Raw genomic sequence first — 24,852 nt, 5'->3', positions numbered from 1 at the left:
ATAAAGATTCACCTACTGAAAGAAGAAATTTCCCTTTATTCTGAAATGATCTTCTTCCTATCCCTATTCAGTGGGAAAATATCATAATTCGGCTCAGACCTGCGTTTTAATTCAAACCTTGAATGACATCATTAATCCTCTGCCTTCATTGCCTGGAATTTGCAAAAAGATTCTAAATGTGAGCAGATCAAAATCTTCAATAGCTCCAAGCATCCATTTAGGACGTCTGAGAGAACACCTCATCTGATTATTTGTTGCACCTACAAAATAACTTTTAGTGATTCATACACAAGAACTCCCAAGTCCCCCTGCATAACAGCATGCTGTAGTCTTTCACCATTTTTTTTTTCCAAAGTAAATGACCTTGTCCTGTTGTAAGTCATCCCAATGTTCCGACTTATCACCAACAGAATATTCTGATGAATTTAACTCCTTTTGTTAAAACTAAGCATTTTTTTTTGCAAAAATATGGTTGTGGAGGAACATGGTAATGCAGGTGGGGGACCTCACTGGTCTGCTCAGGCTGGTCCACCTCCGACCTGGTATCTCCTCTCCGTAGTTTCCCAATAAAGGGTGAGAGCCCTTGTCTCCTCCCTCAATTGCAGCCTTGGATCTGGGCTAGAAGCGGGTAGTTATATGCTGGAATTTTCAGGATATTAAAGCCTTTGGCCATGTGCTTCGTGCTGTGTGTGGCCATTGATTGAGCTACAATGGTCAGACTAACATGATAAACATTTTTTTCCAGTAATTGTCATTCTTTGAACACCTAGGCCTGTTTAAATCTGCAAATAGTGATGGATTTTGTTTTACTCCTCTGTAATTAATCAATTTTTGTTTATTATAAATACATTAATTCATGCACTGATAGAAACCTGATAGACCGGGTTCCAAATCCAATTCCAAGTTACTGCCCTGCTTACAATGCAGTAAATTTCCAATAATCTGTTACTCCTGTCTTAGGAAGCACATGTGGTTCAGCATCTTGCTCATTAGACCCATGTTTCTTGGGATCTCTTAAATACACCAGAGCTCCATCTTTCACGTTCCCTTTAAACTCACCGGGACCCAATGTTCTTTACAATCAGTGGGACCTCATTTCCCTCATTCCCTTTAAACTTAGCAGGACTCCATTTCCTGTCATCCCATTAAACTCGTTGAGCTCTCCTTATTTGTTAAACTGCAAAATTAAAATTGTGATGGTAATGAGGAGTAATATTCAATAGTTGAGAAAACTTTCCAATCTGGCATTCCCCATGTCCCGGGAGTACTGGATTAAATTTGAACTTAATCATGGAAACGGGACCTTTCAGCCCACAAGCCCGTGCCACCCAATTGACCTACAGCTCCGGTATGTTTTTAAGGGTGGGAGGAAACTGGACCAAGCGGAGGAAACCCACACAAACATGGAGAGAATGTACAAACTGTTGCAGACAGTGTGAGATTCAAACCTCCAATCGCTGGTGCTGTAACAGCATTGTGCTAACCGCTATGCTAATCGTGCCACCCTAATTGAAGTCCTACTGCAGTAGTTCAAGACAAAGGTGGGGGTAGGGAGTGGTTGGTGATGGTTCTGTTAACCCTGGGCTCAAGTTTTGACATTGAGGCTCACAATCCAATTATATTCTGAATGATGATTAGTACTGAATATTGTGAAGATTCAATATATATCTCATCTTCTAATAATCTAGGGAAAACTTTGGTTGACAGACATATAAAGCAAAAGTTAAAATCTAACTTTTGACATAAGCAAGAACTGTACCAAATGCGCTTTCATGCGGACTGTCTGTAATTATGTCAGGTACATATTTAGAAGAACTGATATAGAACCATAGAATGCTACAGCACAGTAAACAGGCCATTTGACCCCTCTAGTCTGTGCCAACCATCATCCTGCTAGTCCCACAGACCTGCTCCCATTCTATAACCCTCCAGACCTCTCCCATCCATGTATCTATCCAAATTGTTCTTAAAACACAAGATAGAGCCCATAGTCACCATATCAGATGGCAGCTCATTCTACACTCCCACCACTCTCTGAGTGAATAACTTCCCCCTAATGTTCTCCCTAAATCTTTCCCCTTTCAGCTTAAAATTATAACCTCTTGTATTTATCTCCCCCAATCTAAGTAGAAAAAGCCTTCTCACTTTTACTCTGTCCATACCTCTCAGAATCTTGTAAACCTCTATCAAATCTCCCCTTCTTCTTCTTCCCTCCAAGGAATAAAGTCCTAACCTGTTTAATCTTTCCCTGTAACTCAGCTCCTGAAGACCCAGCAACATTCTAGTAAATCTTCCCTGCACTCTTTCAATCTTATTGATATCCTTCCTGTAATTAGGTACCCAGAACTGCACACAATATTCCATATTTGGCGTCACCAATGTCTTAAACAACTTCAGCATAACATCCCAACTTTTATACTCAATATTTTGGTTTATAAAGGCCAAGATGCTAAAAGCTTTCTTTACAACCCTGTCCACTTGCAACATCACCTTCAGGGAACAATCTATCTGTATTCCCAGATCTCTCTGCTCCTCCATACTCCTCCATGCCCTATCATTTACCTACCTTGGTTTGCCCTTCCAAAATACATTACCTCACACTTGTCTGCATTAAACTCCATCTGCCATCTTTTGGCCCATTTTCCCAATTGGTCAAGATCCCTCTGCAAGCTTTGAAAACCTTCCTCACTTTCCACACCGCCTCCAATCTTTGTGTCATCAGCAAACTTGCCGGTCCAATTTACCACATTATCATCCAGATCATTGATATATACAAAAAAACAACAATGGTCCCAACACAGATCCCTGAGGCACATCACTAGTTACAGGCCTCCAGTCTGAGAAGCAACCATCCACTACCACTCTCTGTATTCTCCAACACAGCCAATTATGAAGCCAGTTTACAACCTCTCCATGTATACCTGGTTTCATAACCGTCTGAACTAACCCTTCATGTGGGACCTTGTTAAAGGTCCATGCAGACAACTTCTACACCCTTTCCTTCATCTACCTTCTTGGTAACCTCCTCAAAAAACTACAAGATTCATTAAACATGATCAGCCATTCTGACTGTCCTTAATTAGCCCATGGCTGTCCAAATATCTATATATCCTATCTCTCAGAATTCCTTCTTCTGATGTCAGGCTCCCTGGCCTATAATTACCTGATTTATTTTTGGAGCCTTTTTTTTAAACAATGGGACGTTGGAACTAAGTCTCTGTTCATTTCAAATTAACCAACCTTTGCACCATTGCATTCATCTTAACAATGTCCTGAATTAATCACTTTAATGCTGAATAACTAATAGTAATCCTTCAGGTCAGAAGTAGGAATGTTTTCATAACATTTATCTTTCCTTTCCATCCATCAATGTCAATGGACAAAGTGTCCCTGTTTACAACACAGCCAGGCTTGAGTGACAGTATAAAATGTAAGTAACATAATTTAGTAGTATTGGCCTTAAATCAGAACCGAAAAGGGGGGAAAAAAACATTAGAATGACTCATTTTAATAAAACTCAATAGAGGCACATCTGCAACACAATGAAGTACTGGAAGTTAAAAAAAATATCCTGTCACAACATGAAATATAGGATACCTTTGTTGTTCATTCACTAGATTTATTTTTCTTTCCACACACAATATTTTGCTATAAGCTCAAATGTTAGAAGTCCTATTCATGCAATTTTCCATATGGTTTCCTAAATGAATTGCAAAACCTAATTAACAGACAATATGGCTACATAAGTGTTTGAAGATAAAACAGCCGAGCAGTCACTGAACTTTACTGTCATTCCAGCACATCTGTGTTAGTCATTGAATTAAAACTGCTTAAGTGACTGGCTTTTGGGTTTTAATCATGTTACTACGCACATGTTTTTTTGCTTGTGGTTCATGCTCAAAACCCAGGTGGTATCTGGTATTTCCCTTAATCCCTCGAAGAACGGATGTGACTGTGCAATCAGTAGACATTCACAGCAAAGTTAAAGAACTTTTCAGAGAATTAACAATATCTCCTCTTATTTCATTCACCCAAACAAACTCTGTGGTGATGCAGAGGGGTATTTGCTTTACTTTCCCTTGGAATTATAGTCATACAGCGTGGAAACAGATCCTTTGTCTAAACCTGCCCATTCCAACCAAAATGTGCCACCCACACCAATTCCACTTGCCTGATTTTGGCCCATATCTCTTCTCCGCAGGATTCTACTGCCCAGTCCTAATGCCAACATCTCCGTACAAACTTTAAGCAGCCTGTTAAAGAAGCCAGCGGTGTTTTTATTTAAAATCCTGCAACCATGGTGTTGTGTGTAAAGGAAGCATAGCCTCCATCCCTGTCTGGAATGTATGCATTGCAGGTGTTCCCGTGCCCTCCCCGTCTGAAACTCATTTGGAAGTTACATCACTTGTCAGTCAAGGTTGGACTCCGGCCACTAATTAGTGCATACCTTGCTGTTGGCTAATTTAAATCACCTAAGGTCAGCATTGGCTAGTAGCACAGATAACACTGTTTTTAGCACCAGCACACAGCACATTCACTCTCTCTGCCCCATGGTCCAAGCCCCGAACACCGCTCCATGCCAGGTTGCTACTGTGGACGTCACTGAAAGGGTTGTGGGTACACTGAAACTGAGCCGTAGTATTGCGATTGATCTATTATATAATGATAGATCAATATTTGCAGTAGAGCCACACCTCCCATTGATCGGAGTCCAGGAGCATGTTTAAGAGTCCCTGTTTATAGTGTGTAAGCGGGATCAGATCGCCTGCGTGAATTAGTAATTGTGTACTGTTTAACACCCTCCCCTGATTGTTTCCCATGTGTTACGTGTGATTGTAACCCTTGTGTCCAGACTCTTCTCTCTGTGAACCCACCAAACTTGATACTCTTTCTCAATGTAACATGTGGGATCTGTGCCCAAGATAGCATTGCCTATGCTGGTAGCAGCCAGGATGCCTTGCAGACTCCGGGGAGCAGCAGACTGGTGCAGGGCACCAGAAACAGGGAGAAGCACCCCATCCCCTCCACCCACCCCCCCCTCAAATTATAAGGAGAAAAATAGAAGATGACTCTACTGGCAGAAAAAGACCAGCAGCTGAAGAGCTGTGGGCAGCTGTAGACTGACTCGTGGGAATCAGGTATCGGAGCTGAGATTTAAGAGGATGCTGAGCACAAGAAGGACTCCTGAAGAGCCTTAGGCATTGGAGGCTTCCTGATCATGTCAGAGTTTTAGATATGGAACTCGGGTTGCCAATGAATCGAACAGGAGTCTGGGTGGCTGCGGAAGCTGTGTGAGCACTAAAGGCAAATTCATAGATACTTAGTGCTGAAGATCCAGCTGCGCTGGGTGGGCCACGTCTCCAGTATGGAGGACCATCGCCTTCCCAAGATCGTGTTATATGGCGAGCTCTCCACTGGCCACCGTGACAGAGGTGCACCAAAGAAGAGGTACAAGGACTGCCTAAAGAAATCTCTTGGTGCCTGCCACATTGACCACCGCCAGTGGGCTGATATCGCCTCAAACCGTGCATCTTGGCGCCTCACAGTTCGGCGGGCAGCAACCTCCTTTGAAGAAGACCGCAGAGCCCACCTCACTGACAAAAGACAAAGGAGGAAAAGCCCAACACCCAACCCCAACCAACCAATTTTCCCCTGCAACCGCTGCAACCGTGTCTGCCTGTCCCGCATCGGACTTGTCAGCCACAATCGAGCCTGCAGCTGACGTGGACTTTTACCTCCTCCATAAATCTTCGTCCGCGAAGCCAAGCCAAAGAAAAGTGTCTCTGAAGGGACTCATTTTTGCTTCGCTTTCTCTGACTGTAAGGGACGATGGGCAATATGACTGACTAAAGGACATTTTGTATAATATTTTTTCAGTTTTATTACATGACAGTAAAAGAATCTTGAATCATGAATCTTGCAGCATCCAAGGTTTTACTAAGTATCTGGCAAATGCAAATGTCAAAATTTATTTTAAGTTTAACTTATTAGTATCTGAGCAAGATGTGGAACAAACAAGATGCTTATTTGTAATAACCAACCAGCATCTTAGCCAAGGTAGCATTCAAACATAGGACCTTGTGTTGTCTGGTTCATGAAGAGAAACGTCATCCGAGCCTCCACATGCATGCACAGATTTACCTCAGCCAATAGGTATGTAAGGAGACACGCAAAAAGATACCACCCTGAATAAACAAGAATATCTTCTCAGCAAATTTAATTACAGAAGCATCACATGGTAAATGAGACACACAGTGTTGTTCTGTTAGAATCATAGAGTCATCAACCAACATCTAACATCATAAAGAACCCCCCAGCTCCCTGGTTATATTCTCTTCTCACTGCTACCTTAAGACAGAGGGTACAGAAGCTTGAGGTCCAGCACCACTCTGTTCAACAACAGTTCTTTCCAATGGCTATCAGGCTCTTGACTACCCCTTATGACACTAATCATAAGGCTACTCTGACATCACAAAAAGACCTGTCTGCGCTACTGAAACACCACTTTTTGTATTTTCACTCCTATAACTGTGAACATTTATTATTTAGCTATCTTTATATATATATATATATCAGCGAGGTCCTTGGGTCGTAGGTTTTATATCGGAGTGACCTTCTCCTATGCAGTTGGCTTAATCGAGCTGAAGAGGCCTGCCTCCCCTTTTAGGTCGAACCATTTCTGGAGATCTACGACCGCTGTCCCCAGTTATGGAGTGGTGCGCCCTGGAATCGGCCTGCGTGCGTTTACTCCTGCCGCGGCCGAGTAAAGGGGATGCAGCATTGGTTGAGGATCAGAAAGAAAAGTTCTAGTAGAAAAATTTTTAAGACTGGAGAGATCTCTGCAATGGAGTTCACAGTTGTTAGTGTTATTGGTTTTTGAGATGTGTATTAAACTCTGCATGATGCTGAAACAAGCCAATAAAGACCTCAACAATGAAGACGGTGTTTACATCCGGTACTGCATGGATGGCAGTCTCTTCAATCTTGCGCCTGCAAGCTCACACCAAGACACAAGAGCAACTACTCTTTGCAGACGATGCCGCTTTAGTTGCCCATTCAGAGCCAGCTCTCCAGCGCATGACATCCTGTTTTGCGGAAACTGCCAAAATGTTTGGCCTGGAAGTCAGCCTGAAGAAAACTGAGGTCCTCCATCTGCCAGCTCCCCACCATGACCACCAGCCCCCCCACATCTCCATCGGGCACACTGAACTCAAAACGGTCAACCAGTTTACCTACCATCCATTTCATCGGATGCAAGGATCAACAAAGAGATAGACAACAGACTCGCCAAGGCAAATAGCGCCTTTGGAAGACTACACAGAAGAGTCTGGAAAAACAACCACCTGAAGAAACAGACAAAGATCAGCGTGTACAGAGCCATTGTCATACCCACGCTCCTGTTCGGCTCCGAATCATGGGTCCTCTACCGGCATCACCTACGGCTCCTAGAATGCTTCCATCAGCGCTGTCTCCGCTCCATCCTCAACATTCATTGGAATGACGACTTTATCACCAACATCGAAGTACTCGAGCTGGCAGAGTCCATCGAATCCACGCTGCTGAAGGCCCAACTGTGCTGGGTGGGTCACGTCTCCAGAATGGAGGACCATCGCCTTCCCAAGATCGTGTTCTATGGCGAGCTCTCCACTGGCCACCGAGACAGAGGTGCATCAAAGAAGAGGTACAAGGACTGCTTAAAGAAATCTCTTGGTGCCTGCCACATTGACCACCGGCAGTGGGCTGATATTGCCTCAAACCGTGCATCTTGACGCCTCACAGTTCGGCGGGCAGCAACCTCCTTTGAAGAAGACCGCAGAGCCTACCTCACTGACAAACGACAAAGGAGGAAAAACCCAACACCCAACCCCAACCCACCAATTTTCCCTTGCAACCGCTGCAACCATGCCTGCCTGTCCCGCATCGGACTTGTCAGCCACCAATGAGCCTGCAGCTGACGTGGACATTACCCCTCCGTAAATCTTCGTCCGCGAAGCCAAGCCAAAGAATATATATATCATCTCTTTCTGGTGATTTTTAATGGTAATTTAATATATACAAATGGAGTTGTGTTCTTTTACAAAGTACTTATACAGCTGCACCAATTGAGAATTTCAATGCATATGACATGGTACTTTTGTATATGTCAATAAACACATTATCATTATTAATATAGGTGCAGGCAAAGGCCATTCAATCATTTGAACTTGCAATAGAATTGTGGCTGGCCGTGTGATCTTAGTACCCTATTCCTGTTTATTCACTCTCCTGGTCCCTTTAGCCATAATGCCCAGATCCACTTTCTTTCTGAATATATCTAATGAACTGGGCTGGCCTCAACGACTTACAAGATGTTAAAGAACAGTTGATCACCAAAGAACTTGTCCAGTTTTTGTGATATTGTCCTTAAATTAAATGTTTTGATGTACTCCAGATTAAAACTTTCCCTTTTTATTTGCTTTTTTTCTTGCATTCCATTACGAATGCACTCCCAGACTCCGCAGCATCTGTAATGAATAATGACACTAATAAACTAAGACTATGGAATAGTGCTATCAGAAATATAAAATAGAAATCAATACAATAAACACATACAATAAAAAGCACACAATAAACCATATACAATAAGACTGCAATATTCTAAAATAAATTGTTGAAAAGAAATTGCTGATTCTGAATGTAAGTGCAGCCCTGCTCTACAACATGAATTGATAATTAACATTATCACAGTTTCATGAAAAAAGCTCTTTTTAAGTCTGGTAGTTCTTGAGTGAAGGATCCTTTAGCATCTGCCTGATGGTAGGAGAGTAAATGGTTCATGGTTAGGGTGTGTTGAGTCTTTAATGATATTCCTCATCCTGTCAATTGGTAGCCAATTGATTCCGACAAATGGAGTGTTGGGCAGTTTTCATTACCCACTGGAGAGCCTTCCTATCTTGTGCAGAACAATTCCTGTACCACAACAAAATACTGTATGTTAGCACATCTATAGAAATCCAATAGTATTCAATAGTATTCTAGGGCAGAGGTGTAACTTCCTCATACATCTTGCCTTTTTGATCAACATGGATGAATTCAAAGACCATGTGAGATCATCAGAGATATGGACGTCCAGGAATTTGAAGCTCTGTGAACGCTCCACCACCGCTCCATAGATATAAATCGGGATGTGCGTGTGGCTTCCCACCCATCTAAAATTCGCAATGATCTCCTTTGTCTTCTAGGTATTGAGTAATGTCTGGCAGTGAATCATTTTGGCAGCAAGTAGATTCAGGCAACAGTGAAGAACCATTCAGAGATCAATAGTGGGACACACACACACACACACACACACACACACACACACACACACACACACACACACACACACACACACACACACACACACACACACACACACACACACACACATATCAGGTTCTCCCATGATTGGTTGGAAGTGGGAGCTGCTATTTCTTCCAAGGCAGAAAGGAGGAATCTGTTCTTGTACTAGTCCAGAGACTATTGCAGGAGAGAGGAATGGTTCTATCAAGCTTTCCTTTACTGATTGTATTCAGCATTACCCATACTATAGCCTGTAAAATATTTCCTATTTGTCCTAGTTCCAAAAAATATCGTATAATTCTCATTATTTTGCTACCACCAGTTGTGAGATTTGTTCAACTAATTGCTTTTAATCTCGAATTGTTTTAGAAATTTTACAGCTTTATTTTTTTTTAAAATTCAGTATAAACTCAGTAGGGGTGAAGTGGTGGGGCAAATAGTTGTTGATGTCTTAATCCATTGCATAGTTTCCAAAGGCTTCTGCTATATTCCTTCACTTGGTTTATTTGCATTGCATTTGATGATTTTTAGTATCTAAGTTAACATATCGAAGGCGAGGTTTCAGAGAAAGTTGTAACAATCCCTCTGCCTAAGGTGCAGTTGAGCTCGGACAGATGGCACTGATTTTTCTGTTTCCACACCGTACTCCGTACTCAGGAGACGTTGGGCAAAATGTTACCTAATCTAAATTGATCACATAAAATGAACATAATCTTATAGTAAGTAAATTGAAAGTATGACTTCACCTGGTTTCTTTGAAATTACCTAGGGTGAAGGGTATGAAAAGAGAAGGCGGTAATAGAAACATCACAAGAATAGATAGCCAAGTACACAAGTCAGTATAGAACAGAGACAATCTTTTTCTGTGAAGGACAGAGGAACATGAAACAATATACTATAGTCCAGATAAAATGAACATTTAGAATCCCTCTGGATCAGCAAAAATCAAGTTAATATTTATTAAATTTTTTATCTGCCATAAACATCATGAGCTCCTGGTTGCATGGACTTTGATGACTAACTGGGGAGAACATCTGTATGTGCTTCAGAAGTGTAACACCAAAGTTTGCAAGATGCTGTGATTGTAGTAAAAACACAAAATTGCTGGAGGAAGTCAGCAGGACTTGCAGTGTCTATAGGAGGTAAAGATATATAGATGACCACTCAGGCCTCAGTGTATGAGCAAAAAGCAGGCACCTGAGTAAAAGGGGCTGGGGGTGAAGGGAAGAAAGGCAGATGGAAGAGCTCATGCCAACAAGGATTGGACAACATTTTTTTTCAAAAGGTTTACTTTTTGAAAGAAAATTGGGAATTATGATAGACAACTTCAAGCTGAACAAAAATATAATTTCAGTTTTCCTGTATTATGTAGGAAGTTGGAGAAATATTAAATGAACTTTTATTGAATTTAGCATGTTTAATTGCGTAATGATGCTGGCATATTGTGTGAGTTCAACTGTCCTAAAAATGTTTTGCTATTGATTTTTGTTTGTACACAGCATCTGATGCCTCTTGTGTTATTGTCCAACAATAGTTGGCCAGCATTGATGGATTTCAGTTACCCTAGTACCACTTTTCCAAGGTCGCAATGTCCTGGTGAAACCATGTTCATCACCGACTGCACCAAGATCAGCAGGGAAAAAGTTCAAGTGCGAATACAGAAAATGAATTTTCAATTACATTGTTTTGTATGCTTGAAGTAGACTTGAAGTATGACAGGAAATCACAAAAATAGGTTATAGCTAAAAAATGGGGCATGATAAGAAAATGGTAAGGTGTCTTTCATGATCAGCCGCCCATAATCCATAAAATACATATAAAATGTTCAGGAAGAAAAATCGTCATTGTCCAGACCAGCAGCAATAGAAATTCACCAAGTCAGTATTATTTTAAAAATGATATATTTATTATTATCTATTAATAATATAACAACTTAACTAAATTCAACCCAAACTATACGTGAATATACCTGTGTGTGTGTGTGTGTGTGTGTGTGTGTGTGTGTGTGTGTGTGTGTGTGTGTGTGTGTGTGTGTGTGTGTGTGTGTGTGTGTGTGTGTGTGTGTGTGTGTGTAAAATACCCAAAATACAGCTTAGGCACAATTCTGGAAAGTCAATTCAAAGTTCAGTCTTAGAAATTCTGTGTTAAACCTCAAACTTTTAAACTGTTGCACAGACATAATCACGAAGGAGGTGAGAGAGACTGTGTGATCAGACTGTTGAAAACTCATGAATCCTTGTTAAGTTGCTTCCAGAGGAATGTCTTTTCATACAAATGATTGTCACAGCTCTCATGTTCCTTGCATAGGGAAATAAAACATGTGACTTTCACGATGCTTCCAAATCCCAGGCACAGGTCAGATGAAATGACCATCAGAATGGTCACGATCCTGCTTCTTTTACCTAGATATAGATCAATCAAAATGACCATTACAATGGTCTCAGTGGGTCAATACTTCTCCTGACAAAGTAAACCAGCAAAATTCTCCATTTCACATAAAGTCACCTCACCTTTGTGTCTTACAGATCTCTGGTTGCTCATTAATCAAAACTGTTTCTTCAACTGTCCCAATCCTTTCAATCAGATGTCTTACTCACCATCTGTTTCTCCTAAATAAACATCATTGTTCTTTGTCTTCTTCCAGAGCATTACTGAGTTTATGGTCAATATTTAACAGTGCCTTGCTGTTTGTGAACTGTGAAAAGTTTTGCTTGAAAGGATTTCAGTCTGTGTTAACCCATAAAGTGACATTCACTAAAAAAAAACAGTAGCTTGTAATACCAGTGTAATTGGACGCAGATCAAAGATGGAGGGAAAGAGACAGAGAAATGGAAAGAGAAACAGAGCTAGAGTAAAGGAGAAATGGAGATGGAAAAAGGGAGGGGGGTATAATGGAAATATGCAAAGTCTATGTTAATGGCATCTGATTGGAGGGTGCTCAGACAGAATACTGGATTTCTTTGCCTCGGTATTCACTAGGGAAAAGAAAAATTGAACCAGTTGAAGTAAAGAAAAATAGTGGGAAGGTCATGAAGCATATAAGGATAACTGAGGAGGTAGTGATGGCTGTGTTGAAAAAGATAAAGGAGGATAAATCTCCGGGACCAGACAAAATATTCCCAAGGACACTCAGGGAGGCTTGTGGACAGATAGTGGAGCCATTAACAGAGATATTTAGGATGTCACTGGACACGGGGTTAGTGCCAAAGGATTGGAGGGTGGCGCATGTGGTTCTGCTGTTTAAGAAGGGGTCCAAATGTAAACCTGGGAATTATAGGCCCGTGAGTCTGACGTCTGTGGTGGGAAAGTTAATGGAAAGTGTTCTGAGGGATGGTATTTACATATATTTGGAGGGTCAGGGATTGATAGGGAGTAATCAGCATGGTTTTGTCAGGGGTAGATCATGCTTGACAAACCTGATTGAGTTTTTCGAGGGGGTTACAAAAAAGGTTGATGAAGGAAAAGCTGTGGATGTTGTCTATTTAGACTTTAGTAAAGCTTTTGACAAAGTTCCCCACAGAAGGTTAGGAAAAATGGTGGAGGCATTAGGTATAAATAAGGAGGTAGTGAAATGGATACAGCAATGGTTGGATGGGAGGTGTCAGAGAGTAGTGGTAGAAAATTGTTTGTCCAATTGGAGGCCGGTGACTAGTGGAGTTCCTCAGGGATCGGTCCTGGGTCCACTAGTGATTATTATATATATTAACGATCTGGAAGAAGGGGTGGAGAATTAGATAAGCAAGTTTGCGGATGATACAAAGATTGGTGGTGTTGTGGACAATGAGGAAGATTACCGTAGATTAAAAGGTGATTTAGGAAGGCTGGAGGTGTGGGCTGAGAAATGGCTGATGGAATTTAATACAGATAAGTGTGAGGTGTTACATTTTGGAAAGGCAAATCTAAAGAGGTCATATGCATTAAATGGGAGGCTATTGAGATGTGCAGAGCAACAAATGGATTTAGGAGTGATGGTAAAAGTACCCTCAAGGCTGATACTCAGGTAGATGGTGTGGTGAAGAAGGCATTTGGAATGTTGGCCTTCATAAATCAGAGTATTGAATTCAAGAGTAGGGAGGTTATGATGAAATTGTACAAGGCATTGGTGAGGCCAAATTTGGAGTAAGTACTGTGTACAGTTTTGGTCACCAAATTTTAGGAAAGATATAAACAAAATATAGAGAGTGCAGAGAAGGTTCACGAGAATGTTGACAGGATTTCAAGGTTTGAGTTACAGGGAAAGGTTTTGCAGACTAGGGCTTTTTTCTCTGGAGTGTAGAAGACTGAGGAGGGACTTGATAGAGGTGTTTAAGATTTTAAAAGGGACAGACAGAGTAAATGTGGATAGGCTTTTTCAATTAAGAGTGGGGGAGATTCAAACTAGAGGGCATGGTTTAAGATTGAAGGGGGAAAATTATAAGGGGAACATGAGGGGAAATTTCTTTACGCAAAGGGTGGTAGGGATGTGGAATGAGCTTCCGGCAGATATGGTTGAGGTGGTATCGTTGGTTACATTTAAGGAAAGACTGGATAGTTACATGGAGAGGAGAGGACTGGATAGGTATGGACTGGGTGCTGGTCAGTGGGACTAGGAGGGTGGGGATTTGTTATGGCATGGACTAGTAGGGCCGAACTGGCCTGTTCTGTGCTGTAAGTGGTTATATGGTTAATACGAGGTGTTTTTCCTCTAATTTTCAGGTGGTCTCACAGTGCATGAGACCATTGTCAAACATTCTGGCATGGGAACGGGACAGGGAAATTAAATAGATTGCCACTGGAAGATCCATGCTACTGTGGCAGACAGAGCTAAGGTCCTGCATGAAGTGATCTGCCATTGTGCAACTAGTCTCTCCAATGGGAGTACTGGATGCAGTAGATTACTACCACATTTTCTCACACAAAGTAGTGCTTCATTTGGAAGGACTGTTTGGGGCCCCGAATGGTGGTAATGGAGGAGATGTGGACGCAAGTGGAGCACTTCATGCGGTGACAGGTGTAGATCAAAGGGGCGATTAGTGGGAAGGGAGTCACAGAGGGAGAAGTCCCTACAGAAGATGGAGAGGGGAGAGGATAGGGTCTGGTGGTGGAATCACACATTGGCAAGTTCAAACTTTAGTGCCTATTCCTAATTGCCAATATGAAAATGGTGTTGTGCCTTTTTCTTGAACTGCATTAACTATTCTGAAGCGACTTCCTCAGAACTTTTGGAAAGGGAATCCAACATTTAATCCCAGTGACGCTGACATACTGCAACATATTTCCAAGTCAGAATGATATGTGATGGAGGCAAACGGCCATCCTCAATATTGCTTGCACTTACGAGTTTGGCAGAATTTCTCTCAGCAACAGTCACCTTTGATGTGCCTAATGCAGCAATGGTTGATTTGTGAGAGATTGAAAATGACACATAGCCTATACTTCATGTTTGAGTTAGACATTCCGCAAACAAAGCGCAATCACTGTGAAGTTAGGTAACCATGACAATAAACCGAGATGGTGATGGCCACAATGATTGATTTTTGCAGCTTGATATTTTAGTGACAATGTTATGTTAACCCTAAACATAAGAGCCATTTCTGCCATACTTAACATAATTGGCAATTCATAATTAAAAAGAGCAATTTAATCATTTTCCTTCTGGAAATATCAAAAGTAATGATAAGCTGAATAATGTCTGTCAATGTGGGAAGAAATAAATTACTGGTTACAAATATCAAAACAACTGAAATGATATTTTAAATAACATTTATCTTCCTTTTTATTGTGCCATTTATTCTGTCTTCTTAGCAAGAACATTTAATAGGCAATGTCTTTGTTTTAATTTCTGAGGCATTGTTTATCTTCAATAAGGTGCAATATCTTTGAATCCCATACGATGTAACATTACAACTCATATAAAATAAATTAAAGCATTTCATCAATAATATTTCCATCATTAATAGCTGTAATTACTGCAATATTGTAAAATCCTTGGAACCTGGCATCTATAGGGATTGGTAGATGCTGGATCAGTGTATTTTCTGGTTGTTTGAGACTTGCTCTTACAATCCCTAACTAATACAACTGCATTAAGAATAAACAGTTTATGTTAGGTGGATTTTTTAATATATAATATTTTAATGTCTTTTGTGACTTCACCCAATGCAGTAGAGGGTGGACCGAGTTTATACTGTTTGAAGTATTATCTTGATATATATGCATATGTGATATTGTATTTTCAGTTTCATTCCCTTTTCTTCATAGAACTGTGCTTATTATAAAAACTAATTTAAAAACTGAAATAGAATAAACAGTTTAAAAGACAAAATTTACTCTACTTACACTGAACAAACTTCACTTGCATGAATGTATAAACTTTAAAACATTTTACTTTACTTTCAGTCACATTCTGTGAAAACATTTGATTGTCGCTGCATCTGCAATTTCCTCCTTCTCCATGGAGTTTCCAAAAGTTGAGCAATAACATGATAGATGATTAATTTCCCCCCAACCCCCCGCCCACCCCCTAAGTTTACAGATGAAGTCTCTGACCAGGGCAACTCTTACCAAGCAGGGATAAGGAGACACTTTGAGAGGGTCACCTCAATGGGAAGCAGCATCAACCAACACTTCATCCTGGGCGACACCATTGCTGTTTCACACAACTTTATTCAAACAGCTGCCATGAGCAAAGCCCGACCAAGGCCCTCTGCTGGCTGAATATTCACCCCCATCTTCACCAAAGGTTATTGTGTTACTTCAGAGAACAATTACTTTTACAATTTTAAACTTATGTATTTTATCTATTTTTTTCTTATATATTTTAATTTTTAAAATTTATTTTCCTCTATTTTTTTTGCCAGTTGCTTGAGGCTGCCAATTGCTTGAATTCCAGTTATCAGGGGTTTTACTGTTAAGATTATAATATTAATACTTGAATCTATTAATACCTAATCTTGCATTGTCTATAAGGAGTTCTCCCTGTGTCTGAGTGGATTTTCTCCAAGGGGCTCCCACTGTTTGAAATGTACTGGGGCTGTAGGTTAATTGGGTGTAATTGGGCACTATGAACTCATGGGCTGAAATGGCCTGTTATCGTGCTTTATGTCTAAAAAAATTTTTAAAATTGAAAACACTTCAATGCTATTTAACTACAACCAATGTGAAATCTGATATTTGTCTATTTCCTAGATATTTTTAGAAGGGTGAGATAGGGCAAAGTGTGTTTATCTAATAAAATTATATGTGGTAAGATTTGATTTTTTTTGTTGATGTCTGTATTTTTACATTTGATCATATTTTTCAAAACCTAAATCAATGAAATTGCAAAGCATAACACAGTACATAATTAATGGTGTAAGCCGAATTTCATATCTTGACATTTTTAATTTTTGTTTTGATCCCAAATTTACAGAATAAAACGTAAGCGTAATTTAAACTGAAATTCATAAAATGAAATCCTCAAAATTGGGGAGTAATTCCCACACTGATCTAACTTTTCTATTGGATTTAGAAGTAATGATCACTCACAAGAATATCAACCATCCCTCTATCTGTTTTCAGCCATTTTTCATGTTCTGTTTTATTATCTAATTTAAATCTATTACCATGTCCATCATCTTTAGCCTCCTTCAGGGCACAAAAATTCTGGAGACTCAGCAGGTATGTAGCATCAATGGAAAGCAGTAGACAGTCAACATTTCGGGCCTTGGGCCTACTTCAGGTATACCTAAAATCAGCCAGATTTGGTGGGGGGGAGGGGCTAGTTGAAGCGGGAGGATGACAGGCCAGCAGGTGGCAAGTGGATGCAGGTGGGAAGGGGAAGGAAAGAAATGTCCTTTCCTTTCAGAATCAGTATCAGAATTTATTCTCAAGAACATGAGTCACGAAATCTGTGGTTTTGCGGCTGCGTTTCAGATAGGGCAAGTATTGACATTATTTTTTAAATAAAATAAAAAAATTAGTGCAAATGAAGAAAAAAGTGAGTTTGTGTCTTTGGTTCATTGTCCATTCATAAATCTGATGGCAGAGGGAAAGAAATTGTTTCTGTACCGTTGAGTGTTTGTACTCAGGCTCCTTTACCTCTTTCTTCATGGTGGCAATGAGAAGAGGCCATGGCCTGGGTGGTGAGGGTCCTGAGGATAGAGAATGTTTTCTTGAGACGGCTCCTCTTGTAGATGTCCTTGAAGAAGTGAAGAATGATGCCCATGCTGATGCTGGCTGAGTTAACGACTCTCTGGAGTTTTTTTCCTGTCCTGTGTATTGGCATCTCCCTACCAGACAGTGATGGAACCAGTCAGAATGCTCTCCACAGAACACCTGTAGAAATTTGCAAGTCTTTGATGACTCACCAAATGTCCTCAAATTCCACAGAAAGTATATTCTCTGGTGAGCCTTCTTCATGATTGCATTGACATGGAGGTCCCAGGATAGATCTTCAGAGATGTTGACACCCAGGAATTTGAAGTTCTTAGCCCTTTCCACTGCTCACCTTTCAATGATAACTGGCTCCTACTCTTCTGATTTTTCCTTCTTGAAGTCCACAATCAAATCCTTAGTTTTGCTAACGTTGAGTGCAATGTTGTTATTGTGATACCTCTCAACTAGCTGATCTATCTTCCTCCCGAATGCTTCCTTATTGCTGTCCATGATATGCCGATGACCGTCCTGTTTGTAGATGGCTAGGCACACAGTCATGGGTGTGGAGCGAGTAGAGCAGTGGGCTAAGCCCACATCTTTAAGGTGTGTCTGTGATGATTGTCAGTAATGAGGAGATGTTGTTTCCATTTGTTACTGCCTGTGGTCTTCCAATGAGGAACTCAAAGATCCACTACAGTGCAGAGCCCAGGTTTTGGAGATGATTAAGCAGTACTGAGGGAATTATGATGTTTAAGGATGAGCTGTGGTCAATGAAAATCACCTTGATGTACATATTTCTGTTCTCAAGCTTATCCAGGGCTGAGTGGAGAGCCAGTGAGATTGCATCTGCTGTGGACAACAGGTGAATTGCAATGGGTCCAGATCTTTGCTTAACTATGAGTTAATTCTGACCATGACCAGTCTCTCAAAGTACTGTCATCTTCTAAAGTGAATGTCAGGAATGTGGAAGAAGGTGGCAAATATTTTACAGATTTATTTTTTTTTAAAAGGAGTATCAAGATAGTAAACAAGATATCTGCAGTCTTTTTTTTGTTCCAGTCTCTCGGATCTCCAAAATTCATATCATGCTGGAAAATAGTCCTCATTCTTGCACCCAGTGCTCCAATATTGAACCAAGCATTTTCCATCAAAAAGTTCACAATGTCATCGGTCTCTGAAGTCCAAATTAATTCTTTGAAAGCAAAGCACAATATAAATTGTAAACATGAGGTGCTACGTTGGCTTGAAAGGCTCACTAGGGTAATGTGGAAGGAGGTGTTCTTGAGACCACCATTCCCGAGATAATTATCTAAAACAATATATACAAGGATAGGTTTTAGTTGTAAATTTGCACATTTTGACTTTCTGTTATGCCCACCCCTTCAAAAATAGGCAAATTTTGCACATGCCCTGGGATCACCAATTTCTCCAAGTTCATCCAAACCCCACCCTCATCCTCGCGCCACAAATTTGGAATGGCCCAGATCCTTCATGTACTACTTCAGTGGATTGAAATGCATTTTTTTATCTTTCTATGAACAGAAGCCGGCTTCCATAAGTGAAAGTGATTTGCAAATGACAACATATATAATTTTGTGTCTAAAAGGTGAAACTAGCAGCTATACTTGAGAAAAGATTTCAAGACAATTGTAAGCATATAAAATGTGATAAGCATGTTCTCTAACTAGTCTGTGTCATCTAATTTTGGGTCATTGCATTCGCAGTTCAACCAAATGTCCATAAAACCATAAGGCATACTGTAAGACCAGAAGTAGGCTATTCAGCCCATTGAGACTGCCTTGCAATTTAATCATGAGCTGATCTGTTTTCCCACTCCTGCCCTTCTCCCCATATCCTTTGATACCCTGGCTAATCAAGAACCTATCAATCTCTGCCTTAAATACACCCAATGACGTGGCCTCCACAACTGCCTGTGGCAATAAATTCCACAGATTTACCACCTGTTGCTCAAAAAATTCTTATGCTTCTCTGTTCTAAGCAGTGGCCCATCAATTCTGAACTTGTGCCCTCTTGTTGTTGTACTTTGTGATCCTATAATACTAGTGGACCTCAGAACAAAGCTAGTGCAGCTAGAATGGCTACAATGTTCAAAGAGGAAAAATGTCTCCCCATCACAGTCTGAAATGACCAACCCATGATTGCTCAGTGCGGATGGCACAGTGGCACTGTTTGTAAAACTAGCGCAAGCAATTCAGGTCCAGACCAGTCGTGGGTGCTGTCTCAATGTGACCATGTGGGTTTCCTTTGGGCACTCTGGCTTCCTCCCACAACCCAAAGACATGCTGGCTGGTGGTTTAATTGGTCATTTGTGAGCCTGTAGATGAGCAGTAAAATGTGGAGAGAAAATGATGAAAATGCAGGGATTTATTTTTAAATTGGGCAAGTGTAAATTGACAAGACAACACTCAACTATCTGATCTCTTACTACCCATGCCTTGTCAATCCATGGGTCAGGGGTTGGCAATATTCATTTCTGGAAGGAAACTGATCAGCGCATTTGAAATTTGAACGATATGTTTAGATTGTGCAAGATCCATGGATATTATTGCTGTTTACCACTCTGTTGTCATGGCAATGTCATTGTTGATGTCACAGTATATTTTAATCAATAGCAGGAGAGGATCTTGAACATTATTTGCTACGACCTGTTTGCCACTCTTCAGAAGGCTCTCCACGATTTAATGAGCAATCTTCAAATATGGCAGCTAAACAATCCAAAAGGTAATGTGGCAATGTGGAAATATTCACAATTTGCATGCACTCCTAACCTATTGGATAATAGAAATCAAATGAATACTGTCCCACTATCCTCAACCTCTTCTGCTCACTACGCTAGGCCTCAATGACTTTGTAACCAATACCATAAATTTCACAAAAGTGAGCTTGTGCAACTTTCCACTTTGTACAAATCATCATTAAGGAACTAACGCTCACAATGGAATGGTTAAGAATTGCATCAGTAGATGGGTGAGAAAGGGGGAGGCAGAAAAATAAGAATTCTGTCCACACCTCAAAGGGCTTTCTTTTTTATTCTCTTAATCATGTGCCATTTGATCAAGTGACAGAAGAAAGGAAAATAGAACACTTAAATCATTAAAAATTGGAACTAAAATTCATTTAAAAGCAGTGCAACAAGCCCATCGAGGCCAGTGAAATGTCTGATGAAGAAGAAGAACTGCAGATGTGAGAATCTTCAGCAAATAAAGAGCATTTGGATGGACTCAGCAAGTCAGGCTGAAAAATGAACCAGCCACTGACTGTCCATTTCTCCCCATGGACACAGCTTGATCTGCTAATGTCATCCAGCTCTTCTGTGCTCAGTGAAATATTTTCCTGGTCTAATCACACAATGGAGTGAAACACGAAAGTCTGCAGACGCTGTGATTATAGTCAGAACAGAGAAATGCTGGAGGAGCTTAGCCGATACATTACCGACATTTGGGCTTGAGTGAGAAAAGACAGGCATCTGAATTAAAGGCTGGGGAAAGAAAGGGGAAGAATGGGAGGGGGAGGAGTCCAGGCGAACAGACAAATTGTGAATTGGATATGATAAGAGGAAAGGGGCCAATTGATTTTGGCTCTGTGAAAGGAGATGGAGGGAAAAGAGAAGAAAGAGAGAGACAGAGACAGACCTCGAGGAAAGGTGACAGGTGAAGGATGATAGTGGGGTTGAATGGAAACCCCTCTCACAGAGCCAGTCAATTCTCACCTTTCCTCTTATCATGAAGGGTACCCAACAGCTGTGGCAGGGTCTAAATGACATAATCTGCTACAAAACCAAATCCAGTGTAGAAGGAGATGGCAAAGCTTCACTCCCTGACAAACTTGATGCCTTCTACGCCCAATTCAACTACAAGAACAAGCAAGTGGCACGGTTAGATTAGCGGTTAGTGTCACGCCTTTACAGCACCAGCGATCAGGACTGGGGTTTTAATCCCGCACTGTCTGTAAGGAGTTTGTACATTCTCCGCGTGTCTTCATGGATTTTTCCCCTGGGGCTCCAGTTTCCTCCCATTGTTTGAAGTGTTCTGGGGGTTGAAGGCTAATTGGGTGTAAATTGGGCATCATGGGCTCATGTGCTGATACGACCTGTTACTGATGTATGCCTACATTTAAATATAAAGAACCGCCACAGCACACCCCCATGTCCCCAGACGATCCTCTCCTTTCTGATTCTGAGGATGAGATGCGGGCTGCCTTCAGGAGAGTGAATCCGAGGAAAGCGTCTGGTCTGGATGGAGTTACCTGGCTGAGTATTAAAAATCTATGCTGACCAATTTACCACTGTGTTCACAGATATCTTCAACATCTCACTCCAGCAGGGCGTGGTACCCACCTGTTTCAAACAGATGTCAATCACACCGCTACCCAAGAAGAGTGTAGTAACCTACCTAAATGACTATTGACCAGAGGCACTCACAACAACAGCGACGTGGATCTGTTCCAATTCACCTTTCGTAGCAACAGGTCTACAGTGGATGCCATCTCACTAGCCCTACACAAAGCACTGAAAGACCTGGTCAGCAAAGATGAATATATCAGGATGCTCTTTATAGTCTACATTTCAGCATGTAACACCATCATCCCCTCAAAACTGATCACCAAATTCCAAGACCTGGGACTCAACACCCCACTGTGTAATTGGATCCTTGATTTGCTTACCCCCCCAGTCCACAATCATTAGTAAGAACATCTTCTACACAATCTCTATCAGTACCTGAGCACCACCCTTCTTAGTTCCCTGCTCTATTCACTTTAAACCTACGACTGTGTGGCTCAGTATGACAACAATACCATCTACAAATTTGCTAGTGGGTTGTATAAAAAGGGATGATGGGGCCGTTTGAAAACTTGGCCAAATAATCGACCAACAACAACCTCACTTTCAATTACACCAAAATTAAAGAGATGATTATTAACTTCAGGAAGGGAAAGCCAGAGATATATAATCCAGTGATCGTTGGGGGATCAGAGGTGGAGAGGGTGAGCAAATTTAAATTCTTGCGAGTCACTATCTTGGAAGAACTTTCCTGGACCCAACACACTAATGTCATCATGAAGAAAGCACATCAGTGCCTCTACTTCCTCAGTGTTTGCAACGTTTGGTATGTCATCAGAAACCCGAGAAAATTTCTACAGATGTGTGGTGAAAAGTGTGTTGGCTGGCTGCATCACAGTCTGGCATGGAGACACCAATATATCTGACCGTAAAGCCCTGCAAAAGTAGTGGACACAGCCCAAGACATCACAGGCAAAATCCTCCCCACCTTTGAGAACATCTACAGGGTACACTTCCATCAGGGAGCAGCAGCAATCATCAAAGACTCACACTACCCAGCACACACTCTGCTCTCGTTGCTGCCATCAGGAAAAAGGTACAGGTGCCACAAGACTTGCACCACTAGGTTCAGGAACAGCTGCTACCCCTCCACCATCAGACTTCTCAACAACAAACTCGATCAAGATTCTTAATTTATACTTTGTTGAGTTTTTTCTCCCTCTCTGTATTGCACAGTCAGTTTGTTTACATTTTTTATTTGTTTACATTTGTACATCGTGTGCAGTTTAAAAAAATTGCACTACCAGTAAGTGGTAATTCTGCCTCGCCTCCAGGAGAAAGAACAGGGTTGTAAATGATGCCATGTATGTACTCGGACAATAAATCTGAAATCTGAATCTGAAATCATATCCAATTAACGCCTTTTGTCTGTTGGTCTGTACTCCTCTCCCTTCCATTCATCCCCCTTTATTTCCCCAGCCTTTAATTCAGATACCTGTCCTTTTTTCACATAGACCTTGAGGAAGGCTTGAGGCCTGAAATGTCAATAAAGCATCTTTACGTCCCCTGGACGCTTTGAGACCAGCTGAGTTCCTCCATAATTTCTGTGAATAACCATGTGTGTGCCATGCCGCAGTGCAAACAGACAAGCACAAACAATGAAGGCATTAATTAGCTGAACCTCGAACACCAGTCTTAGTATCTTTGTCGGCTCCACATGTCTGAAGGGGCCGGCTTGAGTCTTTCTTCATGTGGACCAGTGATTGACAGCCGGCAGGTGGGGACAGCCAGCAGGTGGGGCCAGCCTTCCAGGTTGCCTACCTGCAAGTACAGTGGTTGCCCCCTGCAGTAGGCTGGTAGGAGTGTGGCCAGTGCAGTCGTTGTATCACCCCAATGTGATGGGAACTGTGTTCCTAAAACATTAATAAACTTCAGCAACTGTTTGATAATAATCACTCTTGTGCAGTCACATATATTCAATGATAATACTTTTTTCATCTAGTGAATTTTATAATAAAATGACTTTTCTTAGCCTGCTGGCAATCCATTACTACATTTGTGAGATGCTTATCTTACTTATGATGCATTAGCGGTCAAATCCATTTCCTCAGGCTTGCCATTGTTAAATGCTGGTCTACATTTCCTGCTTGTTGAAGGTAGCCTAACATCAGATGTGTTTTTAACTTGTCAACTGACAAAAGTTATAAAATCTACAAAAGCATATAGAGATGGGACACCTTCTGCATTCATAATGCTTCTCATTACACTATGTTGACCTGCTGATTCTGACACAGAGCAAGAGAACACTCACTCAAAACATTAAAGGCACTGTTGTGATAAAAGGATTGAGTCTTTACCACAGTGACTCTTCCAAGGTGTGATCTATGACATCCTCCAGAAACTTAATCAACATGACTGCTGAAAGAAATGTTATTCTTTCTCACCCGCTTGCTGCAAGGTGATTATTAAATCCTATTAATTTTCACATTTAAAAAGAAAGGAGGGAACTCCAGAGCCACAAGAAGTACAATTGCCAGTGAAATGGAATGAAATGCAGGTGTACCCATTGCCATACCCTGAAATTGGCAAGAAGGTAAGTAGTGATGTTGGCCGAAGAATTATTCTTATCTAGGAGAACTCTTCAGCCTTTTCATTGGGGCCATGAGGTGTTTTGTTAACACTTGAAAAGGCAAATGAGAAAATCATTCAACTGAGAGTGAACCCCATCTGTAACATAGGGAACAACAGCTAAAACCGTGTCTACGCAATTAGAATGCCCAAAATTATTTAATTATTTTGGTCAGGAACCAATTTTATTGCTAATTTCTCCTAATCGCATCGTACATCTTTTTTTTACCATTTTATCGAAATTATAATATTGTCTGTTCCTTCTGCCTGAAAATTACAGTGAGAAGAGGCTGTGACCAGGGTGATGGGGTTCCTTTATGATGTTGGCTGCCTTCTTGAGACAGCACCTCACATTCAGTGGATGGAGGTCAGAGCCTATGATGACCTGGCTACTTTTGTTACCTTTTGGAATCTTCTGCTTTCCTAGGCAGTAGAATTCCCAAATCAGGCTGTTTGGAACTTGTCAGTATACTTTCCACAGGGCCCCT

At 41.1% G+C, this 24,852-nt stretch overlaps 1 long non-coding RNA gene across 1 annotated transcript; it reads left to right on the top strand.

The window, feature by feature from the left end:
* The first annotated feature begins 20,101 nt into the window (after nucleotides 1–20,101).
* On the top strand, nucleotides 20,102–23,150 carry LOC138762666 (uncharacterized). Its single transcript, XR_011357035.1, has 2 exons — nucleotides 20,102–20,178; nucleotides 21,754–23,150. It is a non-coding gene; the product is annotated as an uncharacterized lncRNA (long non-coding RNA).
* The last annotated feature ends 1,702 nt before the right edge of the window (nucleotides 23,151–24,852 follow it).

The sequence above is a fragment of the Narcine bancroftii genome, chromosome 5 (assembly GCF_036971445.1).
Source record: "Narcine bancroftii isolate sNarBan1 chromosome 5, sNarBan1.hap1, whole genome shotgun sequence".
NCBI lineage: Eukaryota > Metazoa > Chordata > Chondrichthyes > Torpediniformes > Narcinidae > Narcine > Narcine bancroftii.
This window is presented reverse-complemented; position numbering and strand designations above follow the sequence as displayed.